This window comes from Aethalodelphis obliquidens, unplaced genomic scaffold (genome assembly GCF_003676395.1).
Source record: "Aethalodelphis obliquidens isolate GAN/ISIS:26980383/991018 unplaced genomic scaffold, ASM367639v1 scaffold34, whole genome shotgun sequence".
NCBI classification, from domain to species: Eukaryota; Metazoa; Chordata; class Mammalia; order Artiodactyla; family Delphinidae; genus Aethalodelphis; species Aethalodelphis obliquidens.
Genome location: NW_020837978.1, coordinates 8,434,261 through 8,451,843, shown reverse-complemented (window position 1 = coordinate 8,451,843; position 17,583 = coordinate 8,434,261). Strand labels below are relative to the sequence as shown.

The 17,583-nt window shown below is 39.1% G+C and overlaps 1 protein-coding gene and 1 pseudogene across 1 annotated transcript in view; one reads left to right on the top strand and one right to left on the bottom strand.

The window, feature by feature from the left end:
• Nucleotides 1-17,583, top strand: part of NEDD9 (neural precursor cell expressed, developmentally down-regulated 9) — a 296,988-nt gene that overhangs the window by 22,526 nt on the left and 256,879 nt on the right. The window lies entirely within an intron of this gene.
• LOC113631606 (52 kDa repressor of the inhibitor of the protein kinase-like) overlaps nucleotides 602-17,583 on the bottom strand; it is a 36,441-nt pseudogene continuing 19,459 nt past the window's right edge.

The following is a 17,583-nucleotide window of genomic DNA, read 5'->3' as shown; positions in this document are numbered from 1 at the left end:
ACAAATGACACAATTTCATTCCTTTTTATGGCTGAGTAATATTCCATTATATATGTACCACATCTTCTTTATACGTTCCTCTATTGATGGACATTTAGGTTGCTTCCATGTCCTGGCTACTGTAAATAGTGCTGCTATGAACATTGGGGTGCATATGTTTTTTTGATTTATGGTTTTCTCTGGGTATGTGCCCAGTAGTGGGATTGCTGTATGTATGGATACCAATGGGGAAAAGGGTGGGGTGGGAGGAATTAGGAGACTGGGATTGACAAATATACATTATTGATACTATGTATAAAATGGACAACTGATGGGAGCATGCTGTATAACACAGGGGAACTCACCTAGTGCACTGTGGTAACCTAAATGGAAGGGAAGTCCAGAAGGGAGGAGAGGGGATATCTGTATGTGTACGGCTGATTCATTCTGTTGTGCAGTGGAGGCTGACACAACATGGTAAAGCAACCATACTCCAATAAAAATTAATTTAAAAAAAACTAAGAAAATTTAGAAAAAAAAGAACTTGTGAGGTGCTATTGTAAGAAAATATCTTTAAAGTCCTGAATAATGTGTTTCATTGTTGGGATACTAAGTATTTGTTTATACTAATTCTCAGTGGTTAGTTGAGATTATCTTGCTGAGCCCAGAGGAAGTTCCAGGAAATTCCATTTAAATATCAAATTTGGTGCTCAATCATGGCTTTCTCAAATCAAAATTTACGATAAACATAAATATTTTCCATCTCTTCATAGAGTGCAACTCTACTGCAAAGAAATATTGGAAATGCGGCCCTGGAAGTTTTTTCCAAAGGCTATTTTAAAAAATAGGATATTTTTATGAACAACAATAATAATTAAAACAAAATCTGTTAATGCACTACAGAGAACAAAAGCTCAACCAACTATAAAGTTATTCTATCTAACATTCGTTAGATTCGTATCATTATTTATACCATCTAAACACAAAACGAGTATTTACAGGAGGTCTACAAAATTTTCAAAAGCATCATACCCACCTATTCATTGAGACTGGCAAAATTCCTTCAGTTCATGTGCCTTTTATCCTTCACTGTTCTGAAAGAGGACAGATATTACATTGTTAAGTTCTAAAGTAGTTGTGATCAACAGAAAAAAGAACAAACATCTTTAATTTCTCCCAAAGCAACAGATACTCCCACAACAGACGCTGCTTTTGACAACTACGTATTTAAGGCAGAGGAAGAATAGACTGTGTAGATATTTTGGGGTTGTTTCTCTAAAAGTCTAGTTACCATGAGTTGCGTTTGGGAGAAAGTGCACTAGACATAATCTAAGCCAGACCACATCAGTGCTCCATGTTTGTCCCCCACTCTTCCATTATCATAGTGTGAAAGTTCATAGCCAGAATTTCTGCATCAACTTCAGAAGGTAGAAAGCTCATATTCCTCTGTCTGGATTGAGATTCATTGATGAACCTCACCAGTACTGGTGATTGCTCCTCCCCTACTATGTCCATCTTATTATCAGTGATAATGGAAGAGGTGAGTCTCTCACTTCCCTGTTTCTCTCCAATGGCACTCTTGCAGTGTCCAGCACGTATTTCTGCTGTGTTTTCAAAAGGATGGATGTGTAACTGCTACTGTCTCGAAGCACTTTCTCAGAACTGCCTCACCAGAATATCCTCTGCACTCCAGCAGGAGAAAAGATATCTTTAGAGATTTTGTCAGCTTCATGTTAATCCAGACTTGTGCTTTATAAAAATCAAACTTCAGATGAAGATTTTAGCTGCTCCTTGTTTTCTTTCTCTGCGAAGTTTAAGGATAAAAATGCCTTCAAATCTTGTTCTTTACCTTCTTCCTCTGCGTTGGAGTGGTGAGGATTGCTATGGTTTCTTTATTTCTGAGTTTGTTCCTGTTCAGAAGTTTTACCATTTCTTTTTCTGTTTGTGTTCTCATTTCATGATCACTCAGTTATTCTACTAATTTTCAATGTCTCCACGTGGATTGTTCAGATGACTGGTGAAATCAACTACTGCTGGCATAGCATAATCTCAAAGAACTCCTTTTTACGTACTCGTTCTACAAACCATAGGTTTCTTAAAGCATTTGGCAGTAATGTTGGCTTAGCAGATCAGGTGTTTTATCTTCTAAGTCACATATCTTACATTTCTTCACCCACTTCTGGCTTCTGTCCAGATCTTTCAGGAACCTAAAGAAAGTCAGATTGGACTGCATTATCTTCCATGTTCAGTTGGGGGCTGTGCAAAAGTTTGATATTGTCACCCACCAGCCAGCCAGCCTGCTCTTCCCTCCCCTTCCCCCAATTCAGGGAAGCTTGTTTGCCTGTTGGTGGTGGAGGAAGGAAACTAAATTAGGTGGGCAGTTTGACATGACTGGTGTTTTAATTTTCTTTTTTAAAAATGTCTGTGTCAGATTTAGTATCAGGGTCATTCTAGCCTCATAAAACACATTGCAAAGTGCTTCCTCCTCTTCTGTTTTGGAAAGCATTTGTGTAAGATTGATCTCTTACCTAAATGTTTAGCAGAGTTCACCAGTGAAACCGTCTGACCCCGATGTTGTATTTGAGAAAAGATTTCAATAACAAATTCAATTTACTTAATAGATATAGGGCCAGTAAAATTTCCTATTTCTTCTGTGTCTGTTTTGGTAAGTTGTTTTATTCATAAATTTCATCTAGTTGTTGAATTTATTAACATAAAGTTGTTTACAATATCTGTAGCATCCGTAGTGTATTCACACATTTATTCCTGATATTGGTAATTTTTCTTATTTTTTTCTTTATCAACCTATGTAGGGCTTATCAACTTTGTTATTCTCTCAAAAAGAAAAAAAATTTATGTGTTAATTTTCTCTTTCATTTATCTATTTTCTATTTCATTGATTTCTCCTCTTTACTATTTCCTTCATTCTACTTACTCTGGATTTACAGATCTTCCTCAACTTACAATGAGGTTATGTCCCAATAAACCCATTGTGAGTTGAAAATATCCTAAGTCGAAAATGCATTTAATATACCTAATCTACCAAACATCATCATAGGCTAGCCTAGCCTACCTTAAACATGCTCAAAACACTTAACAGTAACCTGCAGTTGAGCAAAGTCATGTCACACAAATCCTATTTTATAATAAAGTGTTGAATATCTCAGGTAATTTATTGAATACTGTACTGAAAATGAAAAACAGAATGGTTGTAAGTGTATCAGTTGTCTACCCTGTGATTGTGGCACTGACTGGAAGCTGCAGCTTGCCACCGCTGTCCAGCATCCCAAGAGAGTATCATACTACATCTCGCTAGCCTGGGAAAAGACCAAAATTGTAAATTCAAATCCTACTGAATGGACATTGCTTTTGCACCATTGTAAAGTTCAAAATTTGTAAGTTGACCCATTGTAGGTTGGGGACCGTCTGTACTTTGTTCTACGTTCTCTAGGTCTTACTGTAGACTCTTAGGTCATTGATTTTATACCTTTATCCTTTCCTTATCTAGGCATTTAAAAGCTATAAATTTTCCTTTAGCTGTAGCTCACAAATTTTGATATGCTATATTTTCATTATAATTCAGTTTGAAATATTTTCTAATGTATCTTGTCATTTTTCCTTTACCCATAAATTATTGACAAGTATGTTGTTTAATTTCCAAATATTTAGGTTTTATCCCTTCTACATATCTTATTGTTGTTGATTTCTAACTAATTGCCTGTGATCGGAAAACATAGTCTATATTATTTCAATCCTTTAAAATATATTAGAATGTGTGTTATGGTCCAGCAAATGGTTTATCTTGGTTAATATGCCATGTGCACTTGAAAAGAATGTTTATCCTGCAATTGTTAGGTGTAGTGTTCTATAAATGTCAATTAGGTGAAGGAAGTTATAGTGTTACTGAGATCTTTGTCTATTTGTTCTGTCAATTGCTAAGAGAAGACTCCACTGTAATTGTGGATTTGTCTCTTCCTTTAATTATGTTACTTTTTCATCTGATGTATTTGAACCTCTTTTATTAGGCACATACATGTATGATTCTTATGTCTTAATAAATTTATCCTTTTTATTGTTCTAGTGTGTCTCTCTTTATCTCTGGTAATACTCTTTGCCTTGGCATCTGTTATATCTCATGCTAATCTACCTATTCCGACCTTCTTCTGTTTTCTGTTTGCATGATTTATCTTTTGATATCATTTACTTTCAACCTGTTTGTATTTTTATATTTTAAGTTCATCTCTTATGGAGAGATTATGTTGGGTCTTATTTTTTTTAATCTATTCTGAGAACTTCTGACTACTATTTGGAGTGTTTAGTCCATTTACATTTAATCCAATTATTGATATGGTTGAGTTTGGACCAACCATTTTACTAGTTGTTTTCCTTTGGTCCCATCATTTTTGTATTTGTTTTTTGATTCTCTGTTCCTACTTTCTTAATTTCTTTTGATTTAATTGAATCTTTTTGAGAATCCCCTTTCAAGGGATTGTGGCATTTCAGTTATATCATTTTGCATTATTTCAACTGGTTGCTCTAGGAACCACAATATAGACAGTATCCTTAATTTTTCACATTTTTCTTATATTTAATATTGAACCATTTCATTACAAAATATAATGATCTTTCAAAAATATAGATTTTTAAGCTCCTTTATTTTTAGTTGTCTATATTTCATCTACAAATATTATAAATCAAACAATAAAATGTTATAATTTTTGCTTAAACAGTCATACATATTTCTAAAAAACTACAGAAAAAATCTTTTATATTTAGCCACACATCTATCATTTTTGGTACTTCACTTTCCTCTGAACATTTGAATGTCCCTTTGGCATCAATTTTTCTCAACTGATGAACTTCTGTGGTTTTTTTGTACTGCAAGTCTGCTGATAAAAAGTTCTCTTAGTTTTCATCTATCTTTATTTCGCTTTCATTCTTGAAGGATATTTTCACTGCACTGAATTGACTTTTTTCTTCTTTCAGCATTTTAGAGATGTCATTCCATTATCTTCTTGTGTCCAGTGTTTCTGACAACAAATCATTGTTAAATCATATCATTCCACTGCATGTAATAAATTAATCTGTAGCTAGTCTGCAGTTGCTTTCAAGAGTTTCTTTTAAACTATGGCTTTTAGAAGTTTGACTCTGATGTGCCTAGATATGCTTTTCTTTGTCTTTTTCCTGATTGGGGTTTACTGGACTTGTTAGATGTGTAAATGCGTGCCTTTCATCAAATTTGGGGAAATTATCAGTATCATTTCCTTATATTTTTTTCTCTCTTATTCTAAGACAGCAAGTACACAAATGTTAGACCTTTCTACGGTGCCTGCATAGCTCACTGACACTCTTTATTTTCTCCAACCTTTTCTTTCAATTTTTCAACTTAGACACTTTCTATTGATCTATTTTCAAATTTACTTACTCTTTTCTCATTTCGGTCTGTGTCAAGCCACTTTGTAAATTTTTAATTGTAAATACTATATTTTCCATTTCTGGAATTTTCAATATTTCATTATTTTGTTAACCCTTTTTTTTTTTTTTGCGGTACGCGGGCCTTTCACTGCTGCGGCCTCTCCCGTTGCGGAGCACAGGCTCCGGACGTGCAGGCTCAGCGGCCATGGCTCACGGGCCCAGCTGCTCCGTGGCATGTGGGATCTTCCTGGACCAGGGATCGAACCCGTGTCCCCTGCATTGGCAGGCGGATTCTTAACCACTGCACCACCAGGGAAATCCCTTGATTTATTCTTTGATTGATTGGTCGTGTTTATCCCCACATATTTATCAAGGATCTGCTATGTCCTAGGTACTGGATACATAAAAGTGAATAAGGTACAGTCTCTGCCCTCACAGAGCTCAGAGTCTAGTGCTATACTTTTATTACAGTAGTGACTAGAATACATATAGAACATTTCAATCATCCAAAAAGTTCTAATGGACTCTCTTGGTGTAGTGGAAGAGAATGATATGAAAATGCATCAGTAAAATATAGCGTGAGAAAGTATAAGAATAGAGTTGTATATAAGGTATGGCAGTTGAGCAGAGGTGATACTACTTACTTGTTATTAGAAAGATCCAAAGGGGAAATGATTCTTAAGCTGAATTTTTATTGATTAGAAGGATTTGATCAGTTATCCTAGGAAATATAAATAGCGTATCAATAAGCTCTGAAGACTTGAAATAGATAAGGGAACTACAAGAAAACTCCTGACTCTATGTATCTATTTTACGGTTAGTTTTACTACATAAAACTGTTCTGTAGTACTTTCTCACAGGAATTAAAAACATTTACTTAGTTAATTATATTCAAAAGAGTATATATTTTGTTTTTCTTAATAAGAAAAAGAAGAGCAACTACAGACATGACTCTGAAGCAACTGCATAATCAAATTTCAATTCACGTAGCCTATCCCTTTGCCAAGATAGTTAGCGATATTGAGGAAAGAGCTGTCTGTCAACAGATTTGGCTACCACTGCTTTTAGATAACTGAAAATAGTAAATCTCAGGTGTTAGAATATCAACCAGGAACTACATAAAAGTTCTTCTCCATTAGGTTTTGGACAGGTAACATATATTTGCTTTTAAATATCTTGTTAAAACTGAAAGTTTTACTGTATAAAAAAAGTGGTAGTAATTTGTACCACCCACCAATTGAAAATGCTGCATGAATGATTAAAAGAGTTTCATGTCTTTGTAAAGAGTTCTAAGAACATAATGATTTATTAGTGTTCCAACTGCTGTCTTTTTTTTTCCTTTCGTGTCTTGACAATTTTTATCATACATTCCTTACTGGTGATTTAGTAGAAGTAGTAAGAAGATCTTAACTTGAAAATTACACAACTCCCTTATTTAAACTGCAGGCTATTTGTTCCAATTGCCACTTTACTTATTTAACAAACTTTTATTGATACCTCATTATATGCCAGATATTGTTTGAAACTGGGGGCCCCAAACTGAAGAAGCATAGTCTCTTTCTTTAATGAGTTCATAGTCTAGTGAACATATAGAGAAATATTTGCAGTAAATTTTGTAGCAGAGGGATGTTCAAGTTGCCTGTGGCGGCTAACCTAGGCAGTCTTCATAAAGAGGTTAAATTTCAGTGTGATATTAGGAGTATGTCAATTTTTAAACCTCATTAAATTGAACACTTATAATTTATGCATTTCAATGTATTTAAATTTTACCTGAAAATACTGTAGAGAGATATTGAGCCCTAGTTAATAGGATTGCTTTTTACAGGGGTATGGGTTGGCAATTCTGAGAAGTCCTTCTGTGTATTGTAAGCTTAATTTTTATAATATGAATGATATAGATATAGAAATATGTTCTTAATGTTAAGCATATTGATTGTGATAAATATACTATTGTTTATAAGGAAAAGTCCTCACAAAAATGATCTTTAAAGTATTTAGGGTAAAAGATACAATGACTCCAGCCAGTTCTCAAATAATTCATAAGATATATAAATACAGACATAGGTAGATAAATATATATAAAGAGAGAGAAAGGCAGAGAGACAGAGAGAGAATGATAAAGCAGATGAGGCACATGTAGATAACTGATGAATCTGGATGAAGTTTATTTAGGAGCTTCTCATACTATTTTTGCATCATTTATCTAAATTTTAAATTATAACAAAATTAAAAATTATGGTAAGTTTCACTTATCCTTAAGATATAGAAAACTAGGGACTTCCCTGGCGGTCCAGTGGTTAAGACTCTGCGCGGCCAATGCAGGGGGCGCAGGTTCCATCCTTGGTCTGAGAACTAAGATCCCACATGCCGTGCAGCACGGCCAAAAGATTTTTAAAAATATATATATATATATAGAAAGCTATATTTTAGAAAGAAAACATCACTTCCACAATAATACAAGAAAGTGCAAGATAAACTATAAAATTATACCTCTTTGAACCCATCAGAGAACTGGGTTTGCAGGATAGCCAAGAAGTCTGAAATTTAAAGAAGACAGGCCCTTCTAAGGATATAAGCACTGTCACACCTGGGTCAAAGCATGAGAGGAAGAGACGTTGATGCCATATAAGGAAAATAAAAGAGAAAGAATAGAACAGACAATATTTGAGGTGCTAACAAAAGCAACGTAAGGAGAAAGACTTCAAGATGCACATCCAGGAATTACAGGAAACCCCAAGCAGCATAAAGGTGAGAAAAAGACATCCACCTATCGACAAATAACAGTTAAACTGCTGGAACCCAAAGATAAAGAAAAAAGCTTGAAGGCAGTCCAAATAAAATTACAGCAGATTTCTCATTAGAATATATACAACCCAGAAGATAATGGAGTGACATCTTTATTTTTTTTTATTTTTTTTATTTTTTTTATTTTTATTTTTTGTGGTACGCGGGCCTCTCACTGTTGTGGCCTCTCCCTTTGCGGAGCACAGGCTCCGGACGCGCAGGCTCAGCGGCCATGGCTCACGGGCCCAGCCGCTCCGCGGCATGTGGGATCTTCCCGGACCGGGGCACGAACTCGTGTCCCCTGCATCGGCAGGCGGACTCTCAACCACTGCGCCACCAGGGAAGCCCCTGGAGTGACATCTTTAAAATACTGAAAGAAAAAAGAAAAACCTACCAACTCAGAATTCCACATAGATTCAGAGAACTGCCACTTCAGGGAAGTTTTCAGAAGTGCAGTTGTCAGGTGCACACTGGATGTCCCCTCCAAAGCCGAAGACGAATCGCTGCATCTTGAAGCCCCACCTCAGAGAAGGAAGCACGGTACCGTGTAGGCCTCTTTGAGTTCTAGAGGCAATTCCTTCCACAGCTAAGAACACATTGGGTGGCATGATGGCTACCAGCTTTGAGTGGTGCCTGAAGCGGGAAAGGGCTCTGCAGTAGATGCAGACCAGGATGCAGGCCTATAATCCGTGAAAGGTTAGTTGGGAGGCAGAAGAATATGCTAGGAAGGGTCTCAAATTGCAGTGTTGCCCTGCAAAAGTCTCAGCCAGCCCAACAGGAGGTCCAGAGCAAAGATTGCCTGGTGGAGGGTTTCCGCATTGATCAGAAATGGCCTAGGCCCTGGTACCTCTACTGGGCTCATACGCTGGCTCGAGACTGCCTCGTAAAAGCACAGCCTCAGCTCAACTGCTGTGGTGGATCCCAGAGGCCCTTCAGTCAAGGCTATCAGCTAATTGTACCTCTCACAGCTCATCTGCCAGTTCTTTCTTGAAGGGAGACCCGAGTAGCACCTCTGCGTGATGGCCATACCTGCCCTTTGGAAATAATTCTCTCTCTGCTTTCTACCAAGATGCTGGTGCGTGTGTCTGTGTCTGTGTGTGTCTGCACGCTTGTGCAACTGGCGAAGATTTATTTAACACGTTAAAGAAGGGACTAGCATGATGACAATGATAGTTTAAAGAAGGAGAGGAAGAACTATTATATCTAGTCGGTGAATGAAAAGAATGCTGAAATAAAATTACAAATTAGATGGAAAGTGATCAATGTCCTATAAAACAATAAAACCACAATCTGTAGGATTTACTTTTTCTACTGGACAGGAATAAACTGCAATATATAGATCTTCTATAAGTGAACGTTAACTTTACAGAGCCTTTACAGAACTTTACTAATCAATAGTAAATAATCAAACAAAGTTACCTTCCCCTAAAACAGTGGTTCTTAATGGGGCCAAAGTTGCAGTCCCCCACCGAGATATTTGACAATGTGTGGAGACATTTTTAGTTATTACAACCGAGGGGAGGGAGGGAGGGGATGCTACTGACATCAAGTGGGTAGAGGCCAGGGATGCTGCTAAACAGCCTACGATACACAGGGCAGCTCTTACAGCAAAGATTACCTGGCCCAAAATGTCAGCAGTGCCCAGACCAAAAACCATGTACAGATAGCACTTCACATGGCTTATTAGACAATGCTCCAGTATGACCTAGAAAGGACATATGAAGCACAGTTTTAATGTCTCTTGACCTCATTCCCTTAACTGTAAAATTGGGATAATGATAGTAGCAACCTCATGTAGTTTGGGGGAGAATTAAGTAAAACAATTGTCGATTGTATTTTTACACAAATGGCCACCAAATATATATCCCATCCCAGGTGGGGTTTACGTTCCCTCTCCTTGAGCCTGGGTGGCCCTCTGTAACTGCCTCTTTCAGTGGGGCACAGCAGAGGGGATACTGCATGACTTCTGAGGCTGGGCCATAAAAAGCAATGCAGCTTCCCCCTGGCCCTCTTCGTTGGGATCCAACCTGAAAGAAGTCTGGGTATTCTGGGGAATCAGAGGAGGGTCTACAGAGAAGGCTCTGTAAAGTTAACGTTCACTTATAGAAGATCTATACATTGCAATTTATTCCTGTCCAGTAGAAAAAAATAAATCCTACCGATTGTGCTTTTATTGTTTTATAGGACATTGATCGGTTTCCATCTAATTTGTAATCTTATTTCAGCATTCTTTTCATCCACTGACTGGATATAATAGTTCTTCCTCTCCTTCTTTGAACTATCGTTGTCACCGTGCCAGTTCCTTCTTTAATGCACTAAGTAAATCTGTGCGAGTTGCACAGACACACACAGACACACACACCAGCATCTTGGTAGAAAGCAGAGAGAGAATTCTTTCCAAAGGGCAGGTACGGCCATCGTGGAGAGACAGGGAGAGGTGCTGGGTGTTCCAGCCCCAGCTCTTCCAGTCTCACCAGCTCAGCCACCAGACGTGAACAAACGAGTCTTGGAGATGCCCCAGTCACCATCTGACTGCAATCTCGTGAGGAACCTCCAGCCAGAGCCATCCAACGGAGCTGCTGTGGAATTCCTGGCTTACTGAAACCGTGGGAGATAATAAACGATCATTATTTTAAGCTGCCGTGTTAGGGGACGGTGTGTCCCACTGCAGTGGACAGCCAAAGCACCAATGCTCATCCGGCCCTTAGTGCAATGCTTGGCACATAGTTCGGGCATAATTGGTCACTTTTTTCCTGTAGTGTTAGTATTTTGTAGTTTTCATTTTTTCATGAGTATTTAATTAGTAATTAGCATTTAATTTGTAGCTTTACTCTGCCTCTATGCACTAGAGGGCACTCTTATCCGTTGCCAGATGGTCTCAGACATGCAGCTGCGGTTCTCCAACCAAGGCACCAGGGGGAGCCAGCCCCTAACTTTTCACTATCCCTTTCGGAAGGTGAGCTTGACGGAATGGAAAAAGGCTTCAGAACCAACGAATTAGCATACATAAGAAGACGTTTTCGAAAACCGTCGTAAACACAGTCTAAAAAACAAGAAAGCTTATTTCTGATGAATAACGCTGCCCCCAGGCTGGATGTGCAGACAAAGGAGAAGAAAATCCCCACCCACACTTCTTTTTTTCCATTTTAAATGTGGTAGAGAAGGGATCTGCAATGCTATGATTTCTAAACAACGTTGTACCGAATCTTTACTACATCTAGAAACGTGGCAAAAGCAGTGTCTCTGCCGCAGTTAGCTTCTGATGGCGAGAGGGTAATTCTGATTACTGTTTCACAGTGTCCCAAACAATATTTGTACCACTACTTTAACTTACAGATTTTAAAGTTCCCATTTTTTTCTAGGTCTTTATTTTATGTACACAGGATTTGATAGTCTAGTGACTGTGAAAATGGACCATGATTATGATTGCAGGAAATTGGGGAACCCAAACCTTTAAAATGAATTGCCTGAACCAAATACATTGTAAGTCTCCCCCTCTTCCAACAAATTCAAAGCAGACTTTATCTATAATCATTCACAGTAACCTGAGAAGGTTGGCAGCCTGCACGATGATGACGGTCTGCCTGTCTCTAAGTACGTCCTGAAGCCTGGCCCTCCCCTGAGGGGGCTCAAGTATAGGTGGGGCTTGAATGGAGCAGGGGTTTTGAGAATAAAGAAAGGTTTATGGTGAGCTTATCTGATTAGAGCCTTACGCTGTGAGGTCAGGACTCTGCAGGCTGGTAGATTATAAATCAAAGGGGCCTAGAGTGGGAGAGAACTGAACTCTGAAGAGCTGATTCTTCGAGGGTGTCCTGTAACTGACTCAACCCCAGCTCTAGCTGACCTACCGTCTTGATGATCAACCACAAGAGATTTGATCAACTCAGATCCTGTTGTTTTGTTTTAATCCCCACCGTAGGGATTAAAACAAAGCCAAAACAAACACAAATGTATGGTAAAGGTAGTAGAATGATGTTTCTAACACGTGTCTGTAAATGATGGGATTGCTTTTCGGGTATAACTTATGGCAATGTCTCATCACTTGGTGTTCAGAGGATGTATATGTAATATACTTATCTGTAACACACTAACAAACGCTGCCCTCTTTGGCTTAACCACAAATTGTGGACTATGAGACCTCAGAGCATCTCCAGTCTCTCAGCTAGTAATGGAAATTTCTAGAGCATTTCATAATGCACTCCTAAGAAGCCCTAAAGCTCCCCAAAACCACTTTGTAGACCCGAAGTAGCAGATGTGACATACCCAGTGTGCTATTTAGAAGCTGCGTGGCTGGGTCCCCAGGTCACTGATTCTGCCCGTGAAGAAATGGTGGTGGATGACATTAGGGTGCATCATTTAAAATTCTATGAGAATTCGCAGGACAAGGGAATAACTTTGAGTTGGGAAACTTTCAAGGACTTCATGGAGGACAGCCCCCCAATTAGGAGTAGGGTTGGGCATACAGTGATGGAGTGAAGGGTACTCTGGGCAGGGCTGGGTAAGCTGAGGCATGAAGGCAGAAGTGAGTAGGTATATTTGGGAACAGTCCAGTCTAACTGGAGCATTATATGAAGGAAAACAGCAGCAGAAGGGCCTAGAAAGGAAAGATTTAAGTCCTATATCAAAGTCAGAAATTTTAATCTAGTGAGCTAGGCCAGCTCTATCCGATAGAAACTTGTGCAATGATGAAAATGTTCCAGATAGGAGCTGTGCAATATGGTGGCCCCGAGATACATGTGGCTATCAGATACTTGAAATAGGCTGGTGCAACTGATGAACTGAATTTTTAATTTAGTTTAAATTAATTTATTTTTAATTTTTATTTTTTTACATTAGGGTTCATTCTTTTTTAAAATGTTAATGGAGTATTGTTGATTTTCAATGTTGTGTTAGTTTCTGCTGTACAGCAAAGTGAATCAGTTTTACATATACATATATCCACTCTTTTAGAGATTCTTAATAGTCATATACGGCTAATGGCTACCGTATCTAGTAGTGCATTTCCAGACAGTGGAGAAAGGACGTGATCAGAAGGGTGCTTCGCTTTAAATGACCTGAAAGCCAACTATAAAGTGGATTGTAAGGGAGGTACTCTGAAGATAGAGTCTTATGATGCGACAGAATCAATACGTGGGCCAGTGGGGTTTTTTAAAAAAGTAAAATAAAAAAGGTTTTTTCCAAGAACAAACAAAACAAAACACATAACTGATCCTGTTTAAATGAGGAGGCAGGAACAGTCCCTGTGAGGGGCCACACCACTTTCTTGCCTTCTGTAGGACACCTACAGAAGTCCTTGAGGAATCTCCCTGGGATTTCCAGGAGCTGTTCAGAACTCAGTTTGTTAACCACTAAGCCAGGTCAAAGGTAGTGGGGAATTCTACCAGGGTAACAGGGACAAAGAAGAGGAATAAATGTGAGCAATATTATGGAGGTGGAATCAATAGATCTTAGTGTCTACTTGGGCATAAGGAGTAAGGCTTAAGTATCTGCACATCTATTTTTTCATTCATCTAAGTCCAAACATTGGTGTTATCTGGAATTCCTCCCCATTACTCAATCATCGCAAATATGATAGGTACACAAAAATAAATGTATTGAATGGAATAGAATTAACACACACAGTGCTGCATAGATGTTGAGTGGGGAGAATCAGGATGCATATCCAGGGCCATTGACTCCAAGGCTTTCCCTACAGCTTGTGGTCCACTTTCCATCCCCTGAATAATGTAGTCACAGAAGCCAAGGCAAGAGGCTTTGCAAGTAAGGATGGTCCATCAACAGTTTTAAGTGCAGCAGCAAGTTTGAGGAGAAAATGACAAACTGATGTTAAAATTGGAAGGTAATTCCAGTTAGAGTTAAGGAAGGTGGGCTCAGAATTTCAAGGATTAGGATAGTAGTGGATGAAGGTGAGAGAGTAAAGGCGATGAATACGAACTACTCTTTAGCTTCCTGGTCAATGGAAGGAAAAAGGTGAGATATACTGTGAATAGTTAGCGAGTTGACTGCTGGCTCTACTTTCTACTTTTTTGAAATCTTAGAGTACCTAGAACACCTAATGTCATCTCAAAGGAAGTCCTCGGCCATTAGTCACCTCACTTAGAGCCATGTGGTCTCATCATGAGGTTGATAGGACCAGACATAGACAGCTGACAGGAGCCAGCCATTGCTAAGCTAACCAATATCCAATGGGGTGGCTTGGTAGAAGAGCTCTATCCAACAGAGGCAGTGCATGCGTACTGACTGATAACTGGCCAACCACTCGTCCTCTGTGTCAAGGACGTAGAACTCAAAGACATCAGAGAGACTCAGGGAGCAGTAGAGGTAGAGATAGAATGATCATTTTGTCACCCGAAGTCACTCTGAGTAAAGAACAACGGATATCTTCCCTGAAGAAATGAGCTGTCTAGAACCTTGGAATTTCATAGTATTTTTAAGTGTTTCATCCTCTGCAAAGCCTTGCTGAGATTCTGTCTTCCTTACTTGCCCTTGTATCCTTATGGAAAAATAAAACAACTCAACAAATGATTTTAAAAAACCCAAGCACAATTCTGTTTCTTGCAATCTGAAAGAACATAAACAACACGTAAGTCTGGAAGGCAGAGTAAGGTGGAAGTGTTGGCGTCCTTGCAAAAAATAATTGCAGAAAATTCTCACAGTGCCAGGTCCTTAACGAAGAGTCTCTACAATGGCCATGGGCTCAATGGTCCTGTCTTTAGAAAAAGTGCAGAAAATTCATGTTGACCCACCTACTGTCTGGAATTGTGCCGCCTACCCTACTGAGTAGCTTTAACTTAAACGGAGGAAGACTACAGACAGCCTAAAAGTGCAGCCTCAGTTCCCTGCAGTCTATAAAGATAGCAGGCTGAGTCTCTCCGTGTTAGAAAAGGGAAGATAAGCTAATGAAAAGGCAGTATTTGAGAGAGAAAAGAAATCAGAGAACTCTGGAATTGAAAGGTAGCCTGGAGACTGTTATGAGCTGAATTGTGTCCCCCCAAAATTCATATGTTCCAACTGCCAGTACCTCAGAATGTAACTGCATTTGGAGACGGGACCTTTAAAGAGGTGATTATGAAGTCATATGGGTTGGTCCTAATCCACTCTGACTGGTGTGCTTATAAGAAGAGAAGATTAGGACACAGACATGACGTGAGGACACGGGGAGAAGACAGCCACCTGCAAACCAAGGAGAGAGATTTCAGAAGAAACAAAACCTGCCAACGCCTAGATCTTGGACTTCCAGGCTCTAGAACTGTGAGAGCATACACTCTGTTGTTTAAGCCAGGGGTGCCCAACTCCCGGGCCATGGACCGGTACCTGTGCACGGGAACCGGGCCGCACAGCAGGAGGTGAGCGGCGGGCGAGCGAGTGAAGCTTCATCTGCCACTCCCCCTCCACTCGCTGTGGCTCCCCATCGCTCGCATTACTGCCTGAACCAACCCCCGCACCCCTGGTCCGTGGAAAAACTGTCTTCCACGAAACTGGTCCCTGGTGCCAAAAAGGTTGGTGACCACTGGTTTAAGCCACTCCATCTGTGGTACTTTGTTATGGCAGCCCTATCAAACCATCTGGTCTAACTCTTTCTCTTGACTTCTGAAGAATCTGAGGTCCAGCATCACACAGCTCGTATCAGTTGGTAGGTCCAGGCTCCAGGGGTCCTCATTCTCAGCCCAGAGGACTTACACCAGCCACACCCCTGAATTTGACTTGTGCGCATTTCCAGAAAGGAGGGAGAAGGATGATGGAAAGAGCAATGACCAGAGTTGGCGTCTAGTCCATTATATGAAAGGAATGGAGGGGAAAATCATTCGCTGGTTTAATAGCATCTCATAAAATCCTATGACTCTTGGGCTACCTTACTGATGACTTTTTGTTGTTTTCTATTCTACTTTCTGTTTGTTTTGTTTCTATTGTTTCTGTTTCTATTGTTTTCTATTTCTACTTTCTGTTGTTTTCTATTCTTATTCCCATTCTTACTGGGAAAAATTCCTAACTGGGAAAAATGATTGGTTGTAGACATTCCAAAGTGACTTCAGCATGATTTTTAAATACATGAAACCATGTTGGACTAATGGGCCTACACGTAACCAAGGAGATCTTATTCTTTTCTTCCATGTTTACATCTCTGATTTGTTGATTGTATTACAGAACCTCCTTTGATGAGAAAAATCTGGGACAGCTGGGGGATTCGTGGTGGGAGAGTTTAAGTAATTTGTAATTCAATTTTATTTTAGTTTTAGTATCTGTTGTCTTTTTTAAGCACGTGGACTTTTCATTTTTTTTTAAGGCAAGGGCCTCAGAATGCACTAATTTTCTCTCTCAACCCTGTGTTGGTTTCAGATGACAAGCTTTTAAAAGCACAGCTCTTGTTAGTTTTAGGGAAGCTTAAGACTCATTGTCTTGTCGCCTTCCTGTCCCCTGCTACACTCTTGTTGTTGCCACATCCCAAGGTGTTCTAAATCTCTGATTTCCCTCTTTGAGTGGTTGTCTCCCACTTATTTTATTTACAGATGAGGCAAAGCTTTTGGATCTGAATAAAGCATGGCGGACTGAGCTTAGTCTGTTGGTATCTCTGGATCATCCTGATGTTAAAAAAGGGGGAAATGCCTACAGGCTCTTTCTCAGAAAACCCATCCTCTTCTCCACGCTTCTTTAGGTGAATTACAAGCTTCCCCACCTGTTTCCACTGATTGGTGTGATGGACACAGTGCCGGGCATTGTACTGTGAGCCTGGTGGCTGGTGGCCTGGGCTGCCCGTCACAAACACCAACATATGAAGCTGAGACTACTGATCAAGTCTGCACAGACTGTCTGCGATTATTCTGCTCATGGATACTCCAGATCAGAAGCCAGGGGGCCATGGAAACTGTGCTTCACGTTCATTTTCAGCAAATGGAGAGGAAGTAAAAACAGGCCTGATTCATAAGGACTAGTAAGGGATACAAAAGGTAGTGCTTACTTAAAAATAGGATTCAAAACAAACATTCTAATCAAGGATTTGACTTTGGCACCGTAAAGTCGTTGAACTGCCAAAAAAGATGTATTAGGAAACAAAATTCTAGTTTTAATTGGTGTTTTGTTTTGTTTTGCTTGTTTATTTTTGACAGAACTTTAGAGCGCCTTTTAAGTTCTGATCCCTGAAATTTTTTCTTAGTTATGTGGTTACCAGCAAATCATATGTGAACTAATTAATATTAAGCCTTTCAAATTAGCTTTTTAACAATGATAAACAAATGCATTTTATTCTAATTAAAAATAGAAACTCTTCATACTGAATTTCTTTTATAGTAACTAGGTCCAGATGCAAAACCAATTGCTTCCACTTAATTCCTTATTAATCTACTGCTTTCCCCCCAATAAAGTGAAGTTATAAATTAAAGAAAGAAACTGTCTTCCTTGGATTTTATT